The 22,272-nt window shown below is 39.7% G+C and overlaps 1 long non-coding RNA gene across 1 annotated transcript in view; it reads left to right on the top strand.

Annotated features, from left to right (window-relative positions):
* Positions 1 to 22,272, top strand: part of LOC310724648 — a 91,793-nt gene that overhangs the window by 6,157 nt on the left and 63,364 nt on the right. The window contains exon 2 of the long non-coding RNA XR_014533128.1: positions 6,454 to 6,486. This is a non-coding gene — a long non-coding RNA (uncharacterized lncRNA). The remainder of the gene's footprint in view (positions 1 to 6,453; positions 6,487 to 22,272) is intronic.

Below are 22,272 nucleotides of genomic sequence, written 5' to 3'. Positions count from 1 at the left end.
CATTTAATAAATAGTGCACCAAGGCACCATGGGTAAAGGCATCTGTATAAGCCACAAACCACAGAGAATCATGATTTGTCTGTGCATGTTTGACTTTCGCTTCACCGTATGTGCTTCAAATTAGCTGAGTGTAATGCCTGTTCCACAAATCCCTGCCAAGCGGCCAGAGGGCATCTTCCCCTGACCTTCTATGGATGTCATTCCAACTTCCTGTCCCCAGTATACACAAAGCATATGGAAGTTTAATAAAACAGCTAATATTTACAATTTGACAGTTCAGTCACCTGAGTTCGGATTAACTGATTTATCTCGTTTGCTTACAATGTATTACCCTAGTCTTGTCTTGATACCTAATTGAATTGCCCTCCGGATTTATTTGCATACAAATTTTGTGTTTTTGACCTCACCTCTTGGATACTGTTTTGACCTGATTGAACTTGCGATCATCCTGTGCTTGACCCAGAATGGTATTCTGATGTATTTATTGTGAATTATATTGTTAACCTTGTTGCTTACAAATTTGAACCGCATGTCTGAGTCATCTATGTTTACACTAAGTTCCTTACTTTTGAATTTACAAATCCCCAGGCACAGGACTGCTGTGAGACAGCTTGTGTCTGTCTAATTGCCTTGGCCTGGCAAGTAGGTGGCAATTAGTGACAGAATGTGTGCATCTGCCCACATCAGTCCACAGCAACTGGAATGTGAAAATGTGCATCCTCAGGCCTGCAATCACAAATAAATCAAGTTTGTTCACTGGTTGCATCTGGTATGCATTGCTTATGAAGTGACACTTTTTAACATTTAAGTTTTTTAGTTCCAGGTTAGAATTCATATAGAATTATCTTTCCCCACTTTCCCCCCAGTTTGGCCACCTGCCATTTGCAACACATCTGACAGTTTTTTCGTAATCATTTGTCTGCTACCAACCAGAAAAAAAAAGTTAAAAACATGCTTTCTTTTAGTGCATGTAAAGCCAGTCAATCGATTGTGTTGATCATAAGACCCAAATAGCAGAGGTGTCATCATGCTTAAAATTTTCTATATCTTATATGATAAACTGACAATGGCCCCTGGCACTTGAATTGGTGAAATAGAACTGGAAAGATTTATGATCAAACTCTTAATGCCACCCAAATGAGGATGTGTTCCCCTTTTGAGTCTGGTTCCTCTCAAGGTTTCTTCCTCATAACATCTAAGGGAGTTTTTCCTTGCCACAGTCATTGCTCATCAGGGATAAATGCACACAATTCACCTTGACTGTTGATTTCTGTAAAGCTGCTTTAAGACAATGTCTGTTGTGAAAAGCGCAATATAAATAAACTTGACTTGACTTGACTGACTTGACCATTAACATGGCTTGACTTTGTATGAAACTGTCAGACAGGCAGACAGCAGGGGCTCACGGAAAGAACGTGAAGGTCCCCAACTTCTTTAGAGACGCGATGGCCAGTAAAAAATCTCAAGGGTACCACGAGCAGGGGCTCAAAGGGAGGCTTTGGTAGGGCCTCCAAGACTATGTCCAGGTTCCATGAAGGCACTCTGGGTTGGACCTGAGGCTAAGCCTCAGGGCACCAATTGGTTTTTCCCTAGTGACTGATCAGCAAGCAAAGCATGATAAGCCACTATAGCGGACACATAAACCTTTAGGGGGGAAGGAGACAACCCTTTGGTGAACTGTTTTCGAAGAAATCCCAGCACTGGGCCAACCAGGTAGTTAACTGGGTCTATCTGGTGACCTTCACACCGGGGAGGGAAAACCAGAGGGGACAATGCGTGGTTTCTCGAGTCGCAAAAAGGTCCACCTGTGCTCTGTAAAACTTCCTCCATATCTGTTCCAACACATCCGGGTGGAGCCTACACTCCCCGGACCTCTGCCTTTCACCCCCAAAAAGTTGTCTGCTTCCTTCTCCCTGAAAGCAAACCTCAGGAACTTTCTGTGAGAGGGAAGGATGGGTATGTGGAAGTACGCGTCCTTCAGATCTATCATGACAGACCAGTCTCCAGGACTGATTTGAGACACAATCTGTTTCAGCATAAGTATCTTGAATCTTAATCTCATTCATGAGCAGTTCAGTTGACACAGTTCCAAAATGGGATGCAGTCCTCCCAACCTTTTTAGGAACTATGAAGTACTGGCTGTAGAACCTGGACTCTTTGTCGGTGGGAGAGACCACCTCGATGGCCTGCTTCCTCAAGAGAGTTTCTACTTCTTGTTCAATAACCAGATCCTGCTCTGTTCGTGGCACACCCCGTTGAATCAAGGTGAACGAGACCTGAACAAAATCATGTAGCCTCTTTCTACAGTACACAGGACCCATGGAGACACGTTTCGCAGAAGCTGAGGGATGCCCTCGCTGGAGATTGATGTGCTCTGAAGCACTGCAGGTGGCAGGTTCAACAGGCTGATCTCCCAAGGGCACTGAGAGGTGTGTGCCGTGTGCTGGGCCTACTGTCCCTGGCAGGGGGAGTACAAGTTGACTTTTTGGACATCCCGATGCTTCCTTGCTCATCGCTCTAATTCCGATGCCCACTTGTACTGAGCTGGGGCTGTTTAGCAGGCACGAGTGGGCATCGGAATTAGAGCGATGAGGAAGGAAGCACTGAAACACCACCAACTGCCTCTTGCCTCCTAAAACCTGTCAACAACCGTAGTAATGGTGTCGGCGAACAGGCAGTGAACACTATGTCCAGGAGGACAGCATTGTCCCTGCCAGAGAGATCGGACAGTGTCAATCAGAGGTGCTTCTCCACTGCCACCAGGGCTGCCATAAACCAGCCTATGACCCTAACAGTCTCTTTAGTGGCCCTGAGGGCCAAGTCTGTAGCATGACACAGCTCTAAAATGCCTTTGTGTCCACTTTAATTTTTTTCATCTAACCCTTTATCATGTCCGCCTGGTAGGCTTGCAACACTTCCATGGTGTGCAAACACCCGCCAGCCTGACCTGCCACCATATAGGCCTTGCCCACTAATGTCAAGGAGGTCAGAATGGGCTTGGTGGGCAGCACCAGGGGAGAGGTAGCCAGCCAGCATCTCTTCAACCCGGGGAAACATCAGATAGCCACACTCTTTCAGCACGAGTCACTACCTCCAAAAGCTTATCTAAATGTACTGGCTGCGAGGGCATGTCCACAGGTTTGTCTAATATGGCACCCCCCTCATACCCCTCTTCAGAGGGGTAAGAAACCGTCAAAGAGCGGGTTTCTCAGCCCTGGGAAAAGGGTGCTGGATCTTGCAGACAAGCCTGTCTCCATTTTTTCTGCCAGGTCCAATTGCAAACCCCTAGACCAGTACCTCAAGGAACGCTAGAGAGAGCGCCCTCCTTAAAGAGCAGCCTGCGGGGGTGGAGCATCCGCAAGGATTTGCATCCGCAGTGCAAACAATCTGCTCCCTTGAGATCTGACTCAGCATGCTCCGCTCCCAGACAAGCTACACATAGACAGATGTGACATAAATCTATGTGATGTTAAAGTCAGAACTACAAATAACAAATATCACCACAGAGTTATAGAACATAAGGAAGGAGAACTATACAGTACTTCTAAGTGATCATTAAGTCCATTGTCATAATACATTTATCATGCAGGGCTAATATTGACCTCAGTGAAGTATAGGGGTTTTAATTTGATTGATTTATATTCTGGAGAGTTCTGATCACACCACTCTCAAAGTGTACATTTAAATCTATATTCCTTGTCACATCTAACATTACAAATTTACTTAGGGTATAGTTGCGGTATCCTCCGCTGTGGAAAAAATCAATGTTAATGTAGTGTTAATTGGACATGAGGCGGCCAATACATATTAATGTGCACTTCAATGGTAAAAATTTAGTGTCTTTGTTGCCACTGATTATTTGATTTAATTGGGTTTTATTGCAAGTCTACATTAATTTAAAAGTTAATTGTAGTTTGTCAGCCTACTTTAGGACAAGTGTGTATACACTCACCTGCCACTTTATTAGGTACACCAACTACTCGTTAACTCAAATTTCTAATCAGCCAATCACATGGCACCAACTCAATGCATTTAGGCATGTAGACATGGTCAAGACAATCTGCTACAGTTCAAACCAAGCGTCAGAATGGGGAAGAAAGGTGATTTAAGTGACTTTGAACGTGGCATGGTTGTTGGTGCCAGAGGGGCTGGTCTGAGTATTTTGTAAACTGCTGATCTACTGGGATTTTCACGCACAACCATCTCTAGGGTTTACAGAGAATGGTCTGAAAAAGAGAAAATATCCAGTGAGCAGCAGTTCTGTGGGCGCAAATGCCTTGTTGATGCCAGAGGTCAGAGGAGAATGGTCAGACTGATTTGAGCTGATAGAAAGACAACAGTAACTCAAATAACCACTCGTTACAACCGAGGTATTGAGAAGAGCATCTCTGAACGCACAACATGTCGAACCTTGAGGCGGATGGGCTACAGCAGCAGAAGACCACACCGGGTTCCACTGCTGACAGCTAAGAACAGGAAACTGAGGCTACAATTCGCACAAGCTCACCAAAATTCGACAATAGAAGATTGGAAAAACGTTGCCTGGTCTGATGAGTCTCGATTTCTGCTGTGACATTCAGATGGTAGGGTCAGAATTTGGCGTCAACAACATGAAAGCATGGATCCATCCTGCCTTGTATCAACGGTTCAGGATGGTGGTGGTGGTGTAATGGTGTGGGGGATATTTTTTTTTGGCACACTTTGGGCCCATTAGTACCAATTGAGCATCGTGTCAACGCCACAGCCTACCTGAGTATTGTTGCTGACCATGTCCATTCCTTTATGACCACAGTGTACCCATCTTCTGATGGCTACTTCCAGCAGGATAACGCGCCATGTCATAAAGCGCGACTCATCTCAGACAGGTTTCTTGAACATGACAATGAGTTCACTGTACTCAAATGGCCTCCACATTCACCAGATCTTAATCCAATAGAGCACCTTTGGAATGTGGTGGAACGCGAGATTCGCATCATGGATGTGCAGCCGACAAATCTGCAGCAACTGCTGTCAATATGGACCAAAATCTCTGAGGAATGTTTCCAGTACCTTGTTAAATCTATGCCACGAAGGATTAAGGCAGTTCTGAAGGCAAAAGGGGGTCCAACCCGGTACTAGTAAGGTTTACCTAATAAAGTGGCCGGTGAGTGGTAAGACAATGGCCTGGTAAACCCAGCCATTAGGGTTGCACAAGTCAGTGCACTCTTATTGCCGGTCTCAAGCCCGGATAAATGGGGAGGGTTTCGTTAGGAAGGGCATCCAGCATAAAACATTTGCCAAATCAAATATGCAGATCACGAAAGAGAATTACATAATGGATCGAGGCCCAGGTTACCAATGACTGCCACATGTATCGTTAGCCAACAGGGTACCGGTGGAAATTGGGCTACTGTTTGCTGAAGGAGGAGAAAGAGAGGAGGAAGATGACTACAAAGACTGCAGGAAAAGGAGAAGTGGAGGAGGGTGGAGGTTAGGGTAAATGTTGGTACTATGACGGGAAAGAGTTAGCTGATATGATGGAGAGGAGAAAGGTAGATATGTTGTGTGTTCAGGAGACCAAGTGGAAAGGGAGTAAGGCCAGGAAAATTGGATGTGGATTTAAACTGTTCTATCATGGTGTGGATGGAAAGAGAAATGGTGTAGGGGTGATTCTGCAGGAAGAGTTTAGTAAGAGTGTAGTGGAGGTGAAGAGAGTTTCTGATAGGTTGATGAACGTGAAGCTGGAAGTTGAAGGCGTGATGATTAATGCCATCAGGGCTTATGCTCCACAAATGGGTTGTGAGATGGAGAAGAAAGGAAAAATTCTGGAGTGAGTAAGATGAAGTGATAGAAGGTGTATCTAGGAATGAAAGATTGGTGATTGGGGCAGTTTTCAATGGGCATGTAGGTGAAGGGAACAGAGGTGATGAGGAGGTGATGGGTAGGTATGGCTTTAAGGAGAGGAATGTGGAAGTGCAGATGGTGGTAGATTTTGCTAAAAAGATGGAAATGGCAGTGTTGAAAACTTATTTTAAGAAGAAGGAGAATCATAGGGTGACGTATAAAAGTGGAGCAAGGTACACCACAGACGCATTATTTGCTTTAAGAATGTAGATGGAGAAGTATAGAGAAGGTCAGAAGGAGTTGAATTGTGTGTTTGTGAATTTAGAGAAAGTGTAGGACAGGGTGCTGAGAGAGTTGTGGTATTGTATGAGAAAGGCAGGTGTGTTAGAGAAGTATGTGAGGGTGGTGCAGGACTTATGAGGACAGTGTGACAGCAGTGAAGTGTGCAGTAGGAGTTCATCAAGAAACGGCTCTGAGCCCTTTCCTGTTTGCAGTGGTGATGGATAGGTTGACAGACAAGGTCAGACAGGAGTCTCCATGGACTATGATGTTTGCGGATGATATGATTTGTGGTGAGAGTAGGAAGCAGGTTGAGAAGAGCCTGGAGGGGTGGAGGTACGTGCTGGAGAGAAGGGGAATGAAAGTCAATAGGAGTAAGACAAAGTACATGTGTGTAAATAAGAGGGAGGGCAGTGGGGTGGTGTGGTTGCAAGGAGAAAAGGTGGAGGAGCTCAGGTACCTGGGTTCAACAGTGCAAAGTAATGGAGAGTGTGTTAGAGAAATGAAGAGTTGAAAAAAGTGCAGGCAGAGTGGAGTGGGTGGGGAAGAGTGGCAGGAGTGATTTGTGATGAAAGAGTATCTGCAAGAGTAAAAGAGAAGGTTTATAGGACTGTGGTGAGACCTGTGATGTTGTATGGTTTAGAGACAGCGGCATTAAGTAAAAGACAGGAGGTGGAGCTGGAGGTAGCAGGGCTGAAGATGTTGAGGTTTTCGTTGGGAGTGGCGAGGATAGACAGGATTAGAAATGAGTTTATTAGAGGGACAGCTAATGTACGTCATTTTAGAGACAAGATGAGGGAGGCGAGATTGGAGAGGAGAATGCTGAGGATGGAGCCACCAGGAAGGAAGAAAAGAGGAAGGCCAAGGAGGCAGTTTATGGGTGTGGTGAGGGAAGACACGGAGGTAGTTGGGTTAAAAGAGACAGATGTAGAGGACAGAGGGGTATAAAGATGGATGATCCGCTGTGCGAGAAGCTGAAAGAAGAAGTGTATGGATGGCTGGCAGTGGGTGCTCTAGACCATTCCAGGTGGAATAAGGTTTTTAACAAGTGTATTAAGAACTAACATATCATACCACTGCAACTATGCTTTTTTCGGATTATATGCAAATGAGATATTTTGAACAAACTAACTTTATTAGAATAACATAGAGTAAGTATAATATTATAAAGGAATAGTGAGGGTATATTCAAATATTTTGCTCACCTACTGTATTTTCTAACACAGTGCTTTTAAATTCATCCATCTGTAGATATATAAAAAATAAAACACTACCGGACACACTGTTAAAAGAAAATCATCACCTTCAGGTAGGTAACGCACTCAGCTTTCATTGTCTTCCTATAGCAGCACCCTCTGTCATTTTTATTGCTTACATAGAGCATCTTATGTGAGCCAATTTATGCATTTTTCCTTATTACTGGTACTGACAGGAAACAGTGTTTTACTGGTGGCATACTCTCCCACAAAGAAGTAAAGGAATTTAAAAGCAGGGTCATTAAGTTGTGTTTAAATCTGCTGACTGAATAGTTCTCATCTGATTTGCTCTGATTGGAATGTTCAAAGTTGATTCACTGTTTGAAGCCTTTTTCTCTGACTCAGTAGTTTACTTTTTCACACTGCAAAACTTGGACAACAGAAGGATTTAGTTCCCAAGTCATGTATAGTTTTGTTACAGAGTACGTCTAAAGAAAGGGCATTGACAAAATGAGCTTGAAATAAATAAATCTAATAAAAGGTTAAATAATTAAAACTTGGTGAAGAAAAGAAATTACAATGAAATCCAACCCAGATATTAAAAGTATATCAAATAATTAAAATACAATTCACAAATAAAAATAAGGGTGAAAATGAGCAAAACTTGACATTTTGCCTAATTTTGCATATTCATACAGAAGGTTACGTTTTAAAAGTCAAAGAACACAGTCAAATTGCTATTTACTCAACACAGCCAAGAGTCAGCAATGGAGAAAGCACAAAACAATTATTAATTATTAAGTCAAACCAGTAGCTGGATTTAATTGTGGAATAACCCCTTTTTGATTTTTTTAACCATTCTTTATAATCTCTGGAGATTGTTGCGTGATTTCCAGCGGATACACATGGAAGTAACTGAGATTATATTTTTCCTCTATTTTGACTATTTTTAAAATGTTTTATATTCTTGTGTAACATGTTTATCTTTCAGGTTCTCTGGTTTCCTCTTAATAGCATGCCATTAGTTGGAATTGATTTATCACTCTACTAGGCCTAGGTGTGAATGAGGTTGTAAATGTGTGTACATGTGATGAACTGGCTTTCTGCTGAGAGTGAATTCTCTCACCTTTGATCCCAGTGCTCTCCACAGTGACCCAGACCAGGATAAAGCAGTTACTGAAGATTAGAAGCAAATGAAGGATACAGATACACCTATTAAAGTGGCTTAAGCAATTATTTTGAATTGCATGTATTGTATTTTTACCCTTATGGCTATAAAGTTTGTTAAGTATTACTCACTTCAACACCACTTCATTAGAACAACACTTCCAAAACCAAAAAAGCTATTCAGAAAGGATAAATAAAACACCAGAGTTGATTTAGGCTTGCAGATTAATGTCCTCTTCAATAAACTATTTGAAAATGTGATTTGTCATTCATTGTGCTCATGTCTTTTTGAATGTATGGCTAACTGTATTGGTTCTGTGAACTTGATACTCTCAATTGAATAGTTAATGATCTTACTGACTAAATGCCCTGGTACATTTTGTAAACATTTATTTGGAAGTCCTTTGCTTGATGTTGCTAATCTTGAGTTATTTTTCTTAAGTATCATTCCCAAATAATTTCACAAAAGGTCTGCAGTTGCTTTTAAGTTCATTTACTTTGACAGTTACAAGGTATACAGAAAGCACTATAGCTTAAAAACTAAATTGAGTTACATTATTGAATCAATGCACCAATGGGCCAATGTCAAGTTTTTATTCATTACACTTGCTTTATTTGTCCACTGGGGCTTTCATATCTCACAGAAGCTTCACAGTTTAACCAAAGGTCTCCATCACACTGACATGTCTGCTTTCTCCAATAAGTTTCAACAAAGCTGCAAGCACACCATCGTATGAAATATCTTCGTATGCTTATACATTACAAATTTTCTTCATTGAAACTAAAAGACCCCAAATCCTTTTCCAGCATTAAAACGCCCAAAAAGTGAGATCCAGGAAAACATGGTTTGCCAATCCTGGAGTGGAAGAACAATAATGGTCTGCAAATATCCCTGCCCTCAAAACCACTCAACACCTTTAAGATAAACTGGAATACTGACTGTGTGTCAGATCTCCATTCCTTACGTAAGTACAACAAATTCAAGCCCCAATACAAAATGTAGTTGAAAGCTTTCCCAAAAGAGTGGAAATAAACATAGCAGCAAAGGTAAGAATTTAATTAGTTGGAGAAAATGTTCAAAAAGCACATATTTGTGGTGTGTGATGTTTAGGTGTCTATAAACTTTTGGCCATATGGTAAACTTTAATTTATCTTTTGATAAAGTAGTTAACGAGATACACCTATACCACTGCTACTAAATTTTTCTTTCACTGAAAGTACTTTGTTTTGTTAATAATATCACACATAGATTTAGTTTTTTAATAACATGCAGTTGGAATTACTTTTAAATATAAAGCACTCAAACAATGGCTTGATCCACTATTCCTGGCTTAGACTGGGTGATAAAAATTCTGTAATCTTTTTGTGTGTGTATTTTAAAATGTATGCAACAATAGAGAGTCCCCTGTTGGCTCCAATATCCAACTCAGTATTTATAATTTATTGTGTTCTAGAAGTTTTTGCGGTACTGATATTTCAGGTTGGGGAAAAAACACTTTGGAGAGTGATGGTTTAGTATTGCCAAGTTTGCTTTTTTACTATGGAATCAGAATAAGTGGTTGTAAGCCGAAATTTCTTTGCTGACACATGAGGAGGTCTAAAAAGTATGGATTTGTGTCAGGATGTGTACCTCCTGTCGCTTCTGTACAAGCTTAAATTGGCCTCCTGATTATACAATAAAACTGACCTGACAACCCCTAACCATGACAACACTTATTTCGGAGAAACATAATAGCATTTCAGTGGTTTCATACTGAAATATTGTGACATCTGCCAAGCACTAATAAGGTTTACCCTTCTGTCATTTCCAGCTAACAGAATAGCAATTAGCTGATCAAGTAAAGTCACAACAGTCTGATGAACATCTAATTGCCTACTGTTTTAAATGAACACAAATAATTTCTAAAATATGCTTAATTCACTACCATTTTATTTATACAGTGCTTTAAACAATGGAAAATGTCCATTGTCATTCATGCCATGTTAAGTATATGTGGTATGGGTAATGCAAAATGCAAATGCAAATGCAAAAGCATATTTGGATAAAAACCTTAAATAGTCGTTAAGTTTGTCAAGCACACCCTGCTCTCTTGCTTGTTTTGGGTTGTCAGATAAACCTCCTTCCTTCAGCTAGTTGTTAATTACATTCAGTTTATTTTATATACTGTTATAAACACACACACACACACACACACACACACACACACACACAAAGCTGGAGGCACTCACTTGTATAGGACATCATTAGATGTGCTATAATAAATTTGCATTCACTTCAACTTGAAATCCCAAACCTATTCCAGTATGGCAATGTCCCTGTTTACAATGTGAGCTCCTTGAAGATCTGGTTTACACGTTTTGAAGAGGAAGACCTTGAGTGGCCTGGTGTAGAGCTCTGATCTCAACCCTACTGAACACTTTTGGGATAAACATACCATACTTATGACCAGGTGTCCCAATACATTTGGCATTGCCAAAAGGAAACACTTACACTTTTATTGTTTTTGGGTTTCACACACTCTTTACTTCTGGACGATTAGTTTTTCCAAAGTTTCCAAAATACTGTCTCAATTGTAAAGCTTGCCAAAAGTATTCTATGCTTCAGTTGAATATTTCATTCTGACCTTAGAGTTCACACAAAGCAATTCAATAGGATTTAGGTGCGGTGCCTAGGCAGGCCATTTCATAATAAATTACACTTCAGCTGAAAGTTTGCTCTCTAAATAACAATTAAAGAGTTTGGACATATGCTTCAGCTGATTGTATTATTGTATGGTAAAGCTGGTTACAGTTAGCTGCAGTCCAGACAGGACTGCATGGTTTTGAAGTATTTAATAGTAGGCATGTTGGGTCAGTATTCTTTTCACTAAGTCTCCAACATTCCCTGCCCCGAAACAACCCCAAAACATTAAGCTTCCACCTCCATGTTTGTCTGTCAGCTAACATCTTCTGTGGAACACAGTCAAGTTAAAGTTGTATTTATTTTGTTAGAATTGTTTTTCCTCACTTGCTGCATTAAACCCTGCACTGCATCCAACTCTGTCTCTGCCTGACATTGTTCATTATTTTCATCATGCTTTACATAATTGTAGTTAAAAGTAGGATTAATGTGCCAAATGTACTTGTTTTTCTCAAATAGCTTTTTAATAACAAAAGCTCTGACACTGATGCCAGCTGTAATTTAAATCACAGGGTTATACTAATAGGCTATTCAGAATATGAATATAATTTTAATAGTAACAAATAATCCATAATGTTGAACTTATCAACAAACAAAATGTGTTATTTAACAAATTATAAAATTATGATAAGCCAGTCCAGTTTGAGCACTTTTAGGTAATCAGGAGCTTTGCTGATCGATGTTATCTTCAGAATAGAGAACTTTTATTTAGCTGTTTATTTGTGTAGGTATTTTGTTTGTAAGGAAAAATTGCTGCCCTAATGAAAATTATAACAGAAACTAACTTCCTAATGAATTATTTAGAGATACAGATGAATAAAACATATGACACATCATTCATTGTTGTAGGATAAGAGTAATACAAATCCTCTAGGTGTACTGTTTGAAAAAAAAATTATAATTATAAATATAAATATCTTATATAAATATAATATAAATAATATTATAAATTACAAAATTATTGGTGACTGTAGCATCTGTGTAAGATTATGTGTTGATTAGTTAGATATCATGTCCCAGACATTCCTTTTAACCCTTAACATCTGCATATAAATTGCAGACTAGGTTTAAACCTCTACAGTTATATTAGGGGTTTTACATCTAAGTATCTACATTCATGACACAAGGGCAATTGACAGACAGTTCTCTGGTCTCTCCACATAACTTCTAAGACATTCCAATGGAAAGGCACTGCACCAGGCTCCAGTACATCTGGGTGTGATGTACCCCCCACACACAAAGCACACACACAACATTGTTGTTGGAATAAAGGGAACAGCTCTCTCTTGGCTGAGGTTGCTTGCTATCAGTTTGTTGATGTAAATGGTGAATTCTCCACACTCTCTGAGTTAAAGTTTGGTGTTCTGCAAGGATCTGTCTTAGGCCCACTGCTTTTCTCTTTATATATGCTGCCTCTGGGGGAAATTATACATAAACATGGTATTCGCTTCCACTGCTATGCTGACGATGCTGATAAGCTTAACAATGTTGAGGAGTGTGTAAAGGACATTAGACAGTGGATGCTTAATAACTTTCTTCTGCTCAACTCAGATAAGACGGAAGTACTTTTACTAGGACCACATGCATCTCTGAATGGTGTTTCTGTTTTAGCGTGTACAACTGTCAAAGACCTGGTGTTATTATAGACCCTAGTCTTTCCTTTAAGGCTCACATTAATAATATTACCAGGATCGCCTTCTTTCACCTTAGAAATATTGCTAAAATTAGAAATATGATGTCGTTACAGAATGCAGAAAAACTATTTCATGCTTTTGTTACATCTAAATTAGACTACTGTAATGCTTTACTGTCTGGGTGTTCGAGTAAGTGCATAAATAAGCTTCAATTAGTTCAGCAGCAGCAAGCGTCCTCACTAGATCTAGAAAATATGACCACATCACCCCTGTTTTAATCAGTCTACAGTGGCTCCCAATGAAATCTTGCATTGATTATAAAATACTACTACTGATGTATAAAGCACTTAAATGTATCTCACCGCAGTATCTAAGTGAACTTCTGTACCAGTATGATCCTCCATGCCTACTTAGATCAAAAGGTACAGGCTATCTGTTGGTTCCTCAAATAATGAAAACTACAGCAGGGGGCAGATCTGGAGGGGATATGGATATAGAGTGTTTGGTGAACTGGGATATTTGTATGCTGTCGTCCCCTCACTTTTACACGTTCACTTAGGTTTGTTGACGGTGGTGTGGTGGGTGGTCTCTTATTCCAGAGATCCCGCATGTCTGTGTTACCTTCTGGTTCTCCCTTTTAGTTATGCTGCCATAGCAAGTCTTGCCAGAGTCCAAACTGCACAGTGACATTAACTTTCATACAACCATAAAGACACATAATAATCCATATCCTTCTCCTCCTGTCACCCCTTCTCTCTCTCTCTCTCTCTCTCTCTCTCTCTCTCTCTCTCTCTCTCTCTCTCTCTCTCTCTCTCTCTCTCTCTCTCTCTCTCGGTCAAGTTAAACATGCTCCTGAGGTTCCAGTGACCACTGTTTCTGCCCCTCCCCCCTTCGTGGATCTTCCCCCTTTGTCCAGGCCTGCCTTTGGTGTTCTCTTCGATTGGAGTCCACTCTGTGCAGTTTGGGATGGTTTCTCATCAACGCCTTGGGTGGGTACATGAAATTAAGAGTAAGAACTGGGGCTTTAAGGATGAAGTGGACTGTAGCTAATGTCAACAGTCTGCTACATTGACTCAAAACTTCTTTTCGCTTTTGATCATCTTCACTGTACCCCGCAACAACCTATATCTGCTATAAATAAACATTTGGTGCAACCCAGATGAGGATGGGTTCCCTCGAGTCTGGTTTCTCTCAAGGTTTCTTCCTTATGCCATCTCGGAGAGTTTTTCCTTGCCACAGTCGCCACCGGCTTGCTTATCAGGGACAAACTTACTTGTAAAGAACATACTCACTTTTAATCACCACATTTTCTGTGTAAAGCTGCTTTAAGACAATGTTCATTGTTAAAAGCGCTATACAAATAAAAATGAATTGAATTGAATTGAATTGAATAGAATAAGGACATTTTCTTTATTTAGGCAATAATAGTGTTCCAAACTCAGTATAATATATGCACGTGCAGTATGCATTCTCCATTTATCATATCACCCTAACTCTGTATTGGTTTTAGTTACACTTTAAAGACTTATATCCAGACGTATCAATGTATCTCTGCCATAATGCTGTCTTTTACTTCCTTCTTTGGTATCAAAATGATCTGATCTCTATTTTTTAAACAATGGTGTACGCTATATAGTTGTGAAGTGTACAACTTCATCAGTTCCCCAGACCAGCCAAAAACATGCAAATGAGCCATTAATGGAGACAAAAGAAAGTTTTTCCCTCTCTAAAGTTCATGCCTTGTATTGGCTATTCCACCAAAGATGGGTGTGACTAGGGGACCATTAAATGTCCTGAACATGCACCAATCATTGCTCAAACCCTGGTACACAGTGGCAAGTTTAACCTTTGCCTCGAGGACTCACCACCTCTGACTGGCAATTCAGGGACCCAAACGAGATGGTTGATATTTTGAAGCTCAGTCCCCTTTAGAGAACGGAGTATTTCAGGGTGCGCCATGAATCTTTGGCCTGCCTGTTGGCCCTGGATAAGATTTTGAAATGTCCCCTGGGCCCTGCTCAGGGGGCTGACCAACCTCGGCCTTCCCGCCTGGCTGGGGGTACCGCCCAGCCCTTCCAATCTGCCAAGCTCATCTCTATGCCTGTCTGCCCTGCCAAGCATGCCTCTAAGCCTGTACTGAGTCCCTCCGAGGGCGCCGCTCCACCACAGAGTACAGCTAAGTAACCGGTTTGACAGGTCTGAGGCGAAAAACATAGATGGAAGGGCCAAAGTGCGAAGTGCGCATGCAGTCGACTGACACTAATATTTATGTCACTGTACAATTTCATTATTGTAAGGGTTTGGATTCGGCTTGACGATAAAATGACAGGCATGGGGACAGAGGAGGGATCCAAATGCAGGCTTTTTTTAAGAGAGTAGTCAAACAGGCAGGGTCAACAACAGCAAACGGTAATGTCCAAGGGTAGACAAATGTGTAATCCAAGAAACAGGCAAAAGTGGAAAACATGGAACATAAAACTTGTCTAAACAGGGCAATACAAAACATAGAACCATTGGCTGGCATAGACAAAACAGAAGACCTGTTACTACGTCAATACACAGCAAAGTGTGTTTGTGACTGTGTCCCATTTATAGTTCTCCTGCTGGGAACTGGAAGGAGTCTGTAATTCTGGGAGTTGTAGTCCAATGAGTCACAGTCTTGGTAGCCGTGGTGCACTCTGTTGGTGAGTGGGAGGAATGACATGGACCAGATATGTGACAGTTATATAGGACTCAGTGAATGAGTGATCAAGTGAGAAATTATCTTCAGTTTCTGTTTAGGCTAGTAGTTTTTGTGTTTTAACTCATGCCATGATTCAGTATCTTTCCTGTTTTCATATTAATGTATTATTTTTATTGCTTTTTTATATTTGTAATTTTCTATGACATCAAACAACACTCTTTCAAGTCCCAGTTTCCCTCAGTGTTTCTTCATATTGGTTGTAATTAGATTGTAGACTTGAATGCTAACAAAGTAACAGTCAATGTTAAAAATGGCAAGTTTGTGAGCATTCAAGTCAACCCTGACTGTTAAAACGTACATTAATTAGACTAAAATAGACGTGTTAATAAATTGAAATCTTCATTTGGCTTATTACTATATATTGACTTAACTTCAATTGATTTATTTATTTATAAAAAGGACTTTCCATTAATTTTATCCATCTGTGTTTTCTTTGACAATTGTCTTTTAAAATTCTGCCCTTGTCTTCTGGATGATAAAAAAAACGTGCTCTTTTGTCTTATCGCTATTCGGTACACGTTGTGGGGGGAAAATGCTGATATCCAACCACTTTCTTTTGCTCAGCAGATTAATCAAATGCTGGTAGCAATTGGATGGCAATTATGTAATCTTCAGCCCATCAAGATACAGAGAGAAAAAGTCACCATATGAAAGTCTGGAAAAAAGAATACACCATTGTTACTGGTTATTGGTCTTTGGTTGGGAAATGGCATGAATTATCACAGTTCATTTCCATAATATCTTACTGCAATAATAATACAGAGGACAGTGAGTATGACTGCTTTTGAAAGGACATTTCTGCTGGACCGGTTTACCTTTTGTACTTCCAATTGCAAGTCCAATTCAGCTCCTTTTTTGAGGGGTAATTTTATTGTAATATTTATTGTTTGTGTTGCAGGATAGAGAACAGGAAATACACAGGAAATAATCTGATCACAAAGGCAGTTGTATAAATTTGCTTATAAATTGCTTTTTTTTCTCAGCTAAAAGCATTAGACTTTTGGAGCAGTATTCAACAATAATAACAAAAAGTTTGCTCAAACTTGGAGAAGAGACATGCACATATGTATGGTATGTGGCAAAATGACATTTGATTTAAAATAAATAAGGAATAAAAAAAAAGGTCACGGATATGCAGTTTTGCAATGTAGAGATTCTTGAATGCACACTGATACACAAGTAAATAATATAATTTTACTTTTAATATTGGATTTCTAATATGTTTTATCTATCTGTTAGCTACTAACTTCTCTCTATAAACAGTGGCAGCCTGTAAAATAATGCATTTTCCCTTTAGTTTATGTAAGAGTCCAGGATCAAGCATTTGTTTAATATTTTAATATAAATCTTATGACCAGTGATTGAATAACACTAATTATCTCTTTATAATGGCACCTGTTAGTGTGTGGGATTAATCAGACATCAAGTTAACATTTTGTACTCAATGTTGAAAAAGTGTAAGGATTTGAGCAAGGTTGGCAAATTGTGATGTCTAGACGACTGGATCAGAGCATCCCAAAACTGCAGCTCTTGTGGGCTGTATAAGAGGTGGTCATAATCTTGTGCCAGGTTGGTGTATTGTGTATTAAAAATCATGCGTTTGAAGACATAAAATGTGAATTTTTTATTTCATCCCCGCTGGCTCATATATTGGTCATGTTGTGTTTTTGGTACAAATTTATTTTGTAAAGAATTCCTGTCAGATTTATAAAGGTTTTGGTAGCAATTATTTTCTTTGTACATTTACGTAGTATTATAAATTTCATTCAGTCATATATTACCAAGCATTCTCATAGTTTTAGTGATGCCCACAAAACTTAAAAGGTCAAAGCTGCAGTGAGCTGAAAACAACCAAATACCAACTTAACAGAGAAAGGGCGAGCATGATGAGGCCAGTGCTCTCTAAATCTTCCAGTATTGCAGCTACTGCACTACATTAACTATAACAGCACAAAACTGATCAAATAAATAACTAGCTCAGTTGAAATCTATTGCAGAACTTTATAGAGATAGATGTAGATATAGATTATAGATATATATGATTTTTCTTCCCTAAACTGTAACAACAAAATTTAATTTCACAATTTGTGAAAAAGATCAGCTTTCTTTCTGTATAGGCTCATACAAATATCATGCTCTAATTAACCTACAAAACAGTTATAAAGTTAAAACAAAATAAACATCTGCAGTGCATAAGAACCTAAACTGGATGACAGAAATAAAAGGTCATCTTAAATCAAAAAACTACCAGCCAAATTTGTTGACTGGCTAGTTAAATAAAAAAAGTGAAAGTGTAGCTCTAATTTGGTCTTATATTGCCTTTAAAGGCTTGAGATTTGATTTTGCTGCTTAAAACCTTATTTAAAATTAGTTGATCTATAAAATTTTTTTCTAGTTTTATTAAAAGTATTGGTCATATTATTAGTATTATTACTATTATTATTATTATTATTATTATTATTATTATTATTATTATTAGTCATATTTGTAAAATTAATCAAGTGTGCAAAATTAAACATTATCTTATATAAATATCAACTTGTGGTTAGTGCTGAGATTGTGGTTAAAGCTGACAGCAAGTGATACGAAGTTAAAATCTCAGGATATTCAAAGAGCTGATGTTGCATTCTCAAGAAATGTGCTTGCATTCTATCTCAGTTATACCTTGCTTTGTCTAAGAGTATCTTTCTAATAAATACATTTCTCACAAGGTTTCAAGTCATTTTCCTACTCTAATACAAACAAATCATGATGCATACATGTATATTTGAGGACTGAACAGCCAGCGAGTCTGGCAAATTAGCATGAACGCCCTATAAAAAAAGATTTCCCAAGGCAGAGGGTAATGCTTTCCATTGTACAGCTTGTACCTTCTGGTATTTAAGCTCCATATGTCGATTAAGAGGTGTTATTTTTTATATGTCACAATTATTTACAATTATCACTTATTACTCCAAGGATGTCAATTAAATGGCACAAAGGAAATAAAAGTTTTTTTTTTACAAGGAAAGTAAAATAAACTTCCTTTTTTTTTATCAAAAAAGAAATAGAGATTGTTAGTGCCAATGTGTCACAGATGTTATTACCACTACATGTAGGCTGTGTGATTTCGGAGTAGTCCTTCTTTCTGGCATTGATGATCTTGGTATGGTAGAACATCACTGTCACTGAGTTCTGAATAATTCAATGGTGTTGCTGATATCAGTGATAACCAGTCACACTTTGGTCATTAAAAATGATTTGAATACTCAAGGTCAAAGGCTTTACCTTTGTAAAACATGCAAAGCACCATGCTGTTTTTCCAAACTCTGGTTCTAAATTTCCCTCTCATTACACAATATCTCTAATAGTGTTGTTTTTGCCATAGGCCTTCCTGTCTAATTATCTCTAGTTGCACAGAATGCATTGTGACAGATTGAAATGATGAGTGCCACAAGTCTTGGTTCTCAGACCACAATGAATCACAAAAAAAGCAATATTAAATAAAACATTTATTTTATTTTGAAGTGTTGGAGCTTATGTGAGTGGGTTTTGTTCATATTATGCATAATATTTGAAAGTAAATTAAATTGAAAGAAGTAAACATGAGTTAATATATGTATTAGATTTGCCTACAGAATTTCCATTTATGTATTTTTATCCTTTTACTTAACAAATTGTATTGTACAAGTATTGCATTTTGGGTTGTTGACAACAATGTTTGCTGTCTCAACTATTCGTGTATTAGATATATATTAAAATTGATGTTGAACAATACTGGAAACACACAACTTTTATGTGGCTTGATTGGAAGCGGAGCACGCTATATTTTCTCTCGAAGGAGCCGATTGCCAGCACTGTGCTCACATGGCATGAGATCGCTTCACTCCCGGTGGGCACTCTTTGAGAAGGGTGCCCCCACTTCCCGCAATTCTGATCCCACTCTTGCTGAGGTTCGCAGATGGACCTTACAGAAGATTTGGAGGTGGGTGTGGCAGCGGGGCGCAAGTGGAGGGCGGAGCAGGACGGAACAAGCGGTAAGAAACACCTGCAGCTGATGAGAGTAATCAGTGCGCTCTGTTTCAGTCCAGCAACACCAATAAAGAGGAGAGAGATGCCAACCTTGAGGAGTGTGTCACCAAGCAGAGAGACGAGAGGAAGGGTTCACCGAACAGGGACTAAGCGCGAGTGGGTGCCGGATCGGCCAGCTGGTAATCTCGGGCGTACGCGAGAAAAGGCATGCTGGTCCTTGAGGAAACTTGGTGCGGCGCTAAAAGAGTAAGCGGCTGGTCCGCGAGTGAGACGGGCAGACGCCAAAGGAAGCGCGTGCCGATCCGGGAGAGACTGCTGGCAAACGTCGGGAAGGAAAGGCGTCCCGAACCGCGCGTGTGTGGGTGAGCCCTGGCGTAAATACTGGAGAGGAAAGCGCCAGGGTGAAAACAAAAGTAAATAAACATGGCTCTGCTTGGTGAACTATTGCCTGTCTGTTTTTCTTCCAGTACGGCGTCAGTGAGTTTGTTACAGTGGGCTTGTCCCTTTCTCCTACCTCCTCTGCCAGGTCCAGCTCTCGTTCGCAGGCTTCAGGGACCTGGCTTGCTAAACCCTACCACGAAATGTGCTTCGGGGCACGACTAACTCCAGCTCCCTCCCTCCTTGGTTTTTGCCTGGCATCGTTGCGGACCAGGAGGACTGAGAAGATTTGGTTTAAAATGAGAAAATAGCTTATGTACATTGATAGTTCTCTGTGCAATTTTTTTCTTGTGTATTTCATGTTTATTTTCCCCTGTTCTGCTGGATGTGCTGCTGCAGAGAGGACAGTTCTCTACTCTTGTCCGAATCAGTCAGGGCACTGCCCCGGCTCTAGGCGGACCGGAGATTAGTCTCAAGAGACTGATAACCTTAAGGAAGCACCTGGCAGCCTGCATAGCTCTGCCAGATGGATCCCGATGGGTCCCACGCACTGTAGAGCAAGCCTATACAATTTAGTTGGGGTCTTTTCCGCTCCAGTTCAATGGGCTCTGTCCCACTCCAGTGGGAATCGAGCAGGCTCTAGTCATGGAACGAGAAGTAGACACTTTCCTGAGGAAGGAGGCCATCGAGGTGGTCGGTGATAGCCTGCCTCCCATTTTGACTGATTACACACATTATTTGGAGCATGGACAAGGCAACCGTGTTCCCAAAACGTTCCAATGCAGTGTCTCGTTCCCTCAGGGAACTAGGGTTACATACGTAACCTAGAGACGTTTTGGTGCTTTCACACTGCTTTTAACAGCAGGCACCCTATTTAACATTTCTATTACCAGGAGTCAGATCACATGTGCTCCAAACTCATGGAAGTTTGATCTATTGTCGTTTCTCCCATTGGTAGGTGGATTATGTGTGCTCTAATGTATTATTTATCATTGGTTATTAAAACATGTGCTTTATTTCTTTTTTCATTTCTTTTACATGTGTGTTCTACTGTCTTTTCTCCCATTGTGGCTTGGGTGCTCTAAAGGCTTTTTCCCATTGGCGGTTGGATCCCATGTGCTCTGCTGTATGCCTTCCCATTGTTAGTTAGATCACATCAGTGTACTATTATCCTTACTTTTAGTAGTTGGATCTGCGGACTCACCAAATATCACAAATACATTCTTTGATAAATTCTTCAAGGTCATTGCTCAAGTCAAACAGTCATTAAGACTTGAATGGTCTTCTACTCTAGTAATATAGCAAAGTTTTATTTACATTTTTTTTAAAAGTGAGAACTTTATAGTTCATTTTATAGATTAAATTATTAAAAGAACAATATTGATAGATAGGAAATTCATGATTTAACTTTCACTTGCTCTTATAATTCCTCACAATATGCCTTATGTTATATATCTTGCCTTTCAGATCATGCCTCGTTTCCTCTTTGTCCTCTCAAAGGTGAAACAAGTATGAATTATGTAGGACAGGCATTGTGGTCCGACTGCGACTTGATGGCTGCTCAAACGGACGTCTGGAGAAGAGTTAACAAGGTCAGGCCACTCTGGGCTAAATGCTCTCTGCCCACACATGCAACTCCCCATCGTCCACACACTAACAGGCAATGCAAGCATGTGTACTTAAAATGCATATATTATAAAACAAATCCATGAGGCGATTTTTTTTATCACAACACTGAACTGCAAGTTTGTAATATATGAGCAAGCTATCTCAAGGTATATCTAGTTTTACTAATTGCTTTTATTAATATCAATTCCAATAGTAATTTATTTGTTCAGCACTTTTAACCAACAATCACTAAGCAGCCTTACAGAAATATGGTCACAGCTACACAATGATGAATGAAATTCATTTACTATCTGAGCATCAGCAGGAGATTGGCAGATTAAGCTTGTGGTGAAATGCAGTGTAACAATTCTCAGGTCATAGAAAATGAATATGTGGCAAAATCTGTCAAATATCTCACACTCTGACACCTACAATTTAAAATATAAATTATAGAATCACCTAACCCATATGTTTTTTTAATTTTCCTTACTAATATTGCTCTTGCTTTTTGCCTGCATAGATCATATTGTGTAGATGACAAGTAGGTAGCAAAGGGTTATAGATTAAAACAATCAGTCCCTCTATAAATTAATAAAACTTCTCTAGCTAAATGTGTTTTTTACGATTAGCTACATGTCAAACATGTGAAACACATCTAACACTATTTTGCCAAAAGTTTGCAGACCCCTGGATGGTAGCACAGTATGGTATGTGCTTTTTGAGCATCGCATTCAACATTTAGTCCCAAGTTGC

The sequence above is a fragment of the Silurus aristotelis genome (genome assembly GCF_946808225.1).
Source record: "Silurus aristotelis genome assembly, chromosome: 4".
NCBI lineage: Eukaryota > Metazoa > Chordata > Actinopteri > Siluriformes > Siluridae > Silurus > Silurus aristotelis.
The sequence above is the reverse complement of the archived record's forward strand: the minus strand, read 5'-3'. Positions and strand labels throughout refer to the sequence as shown.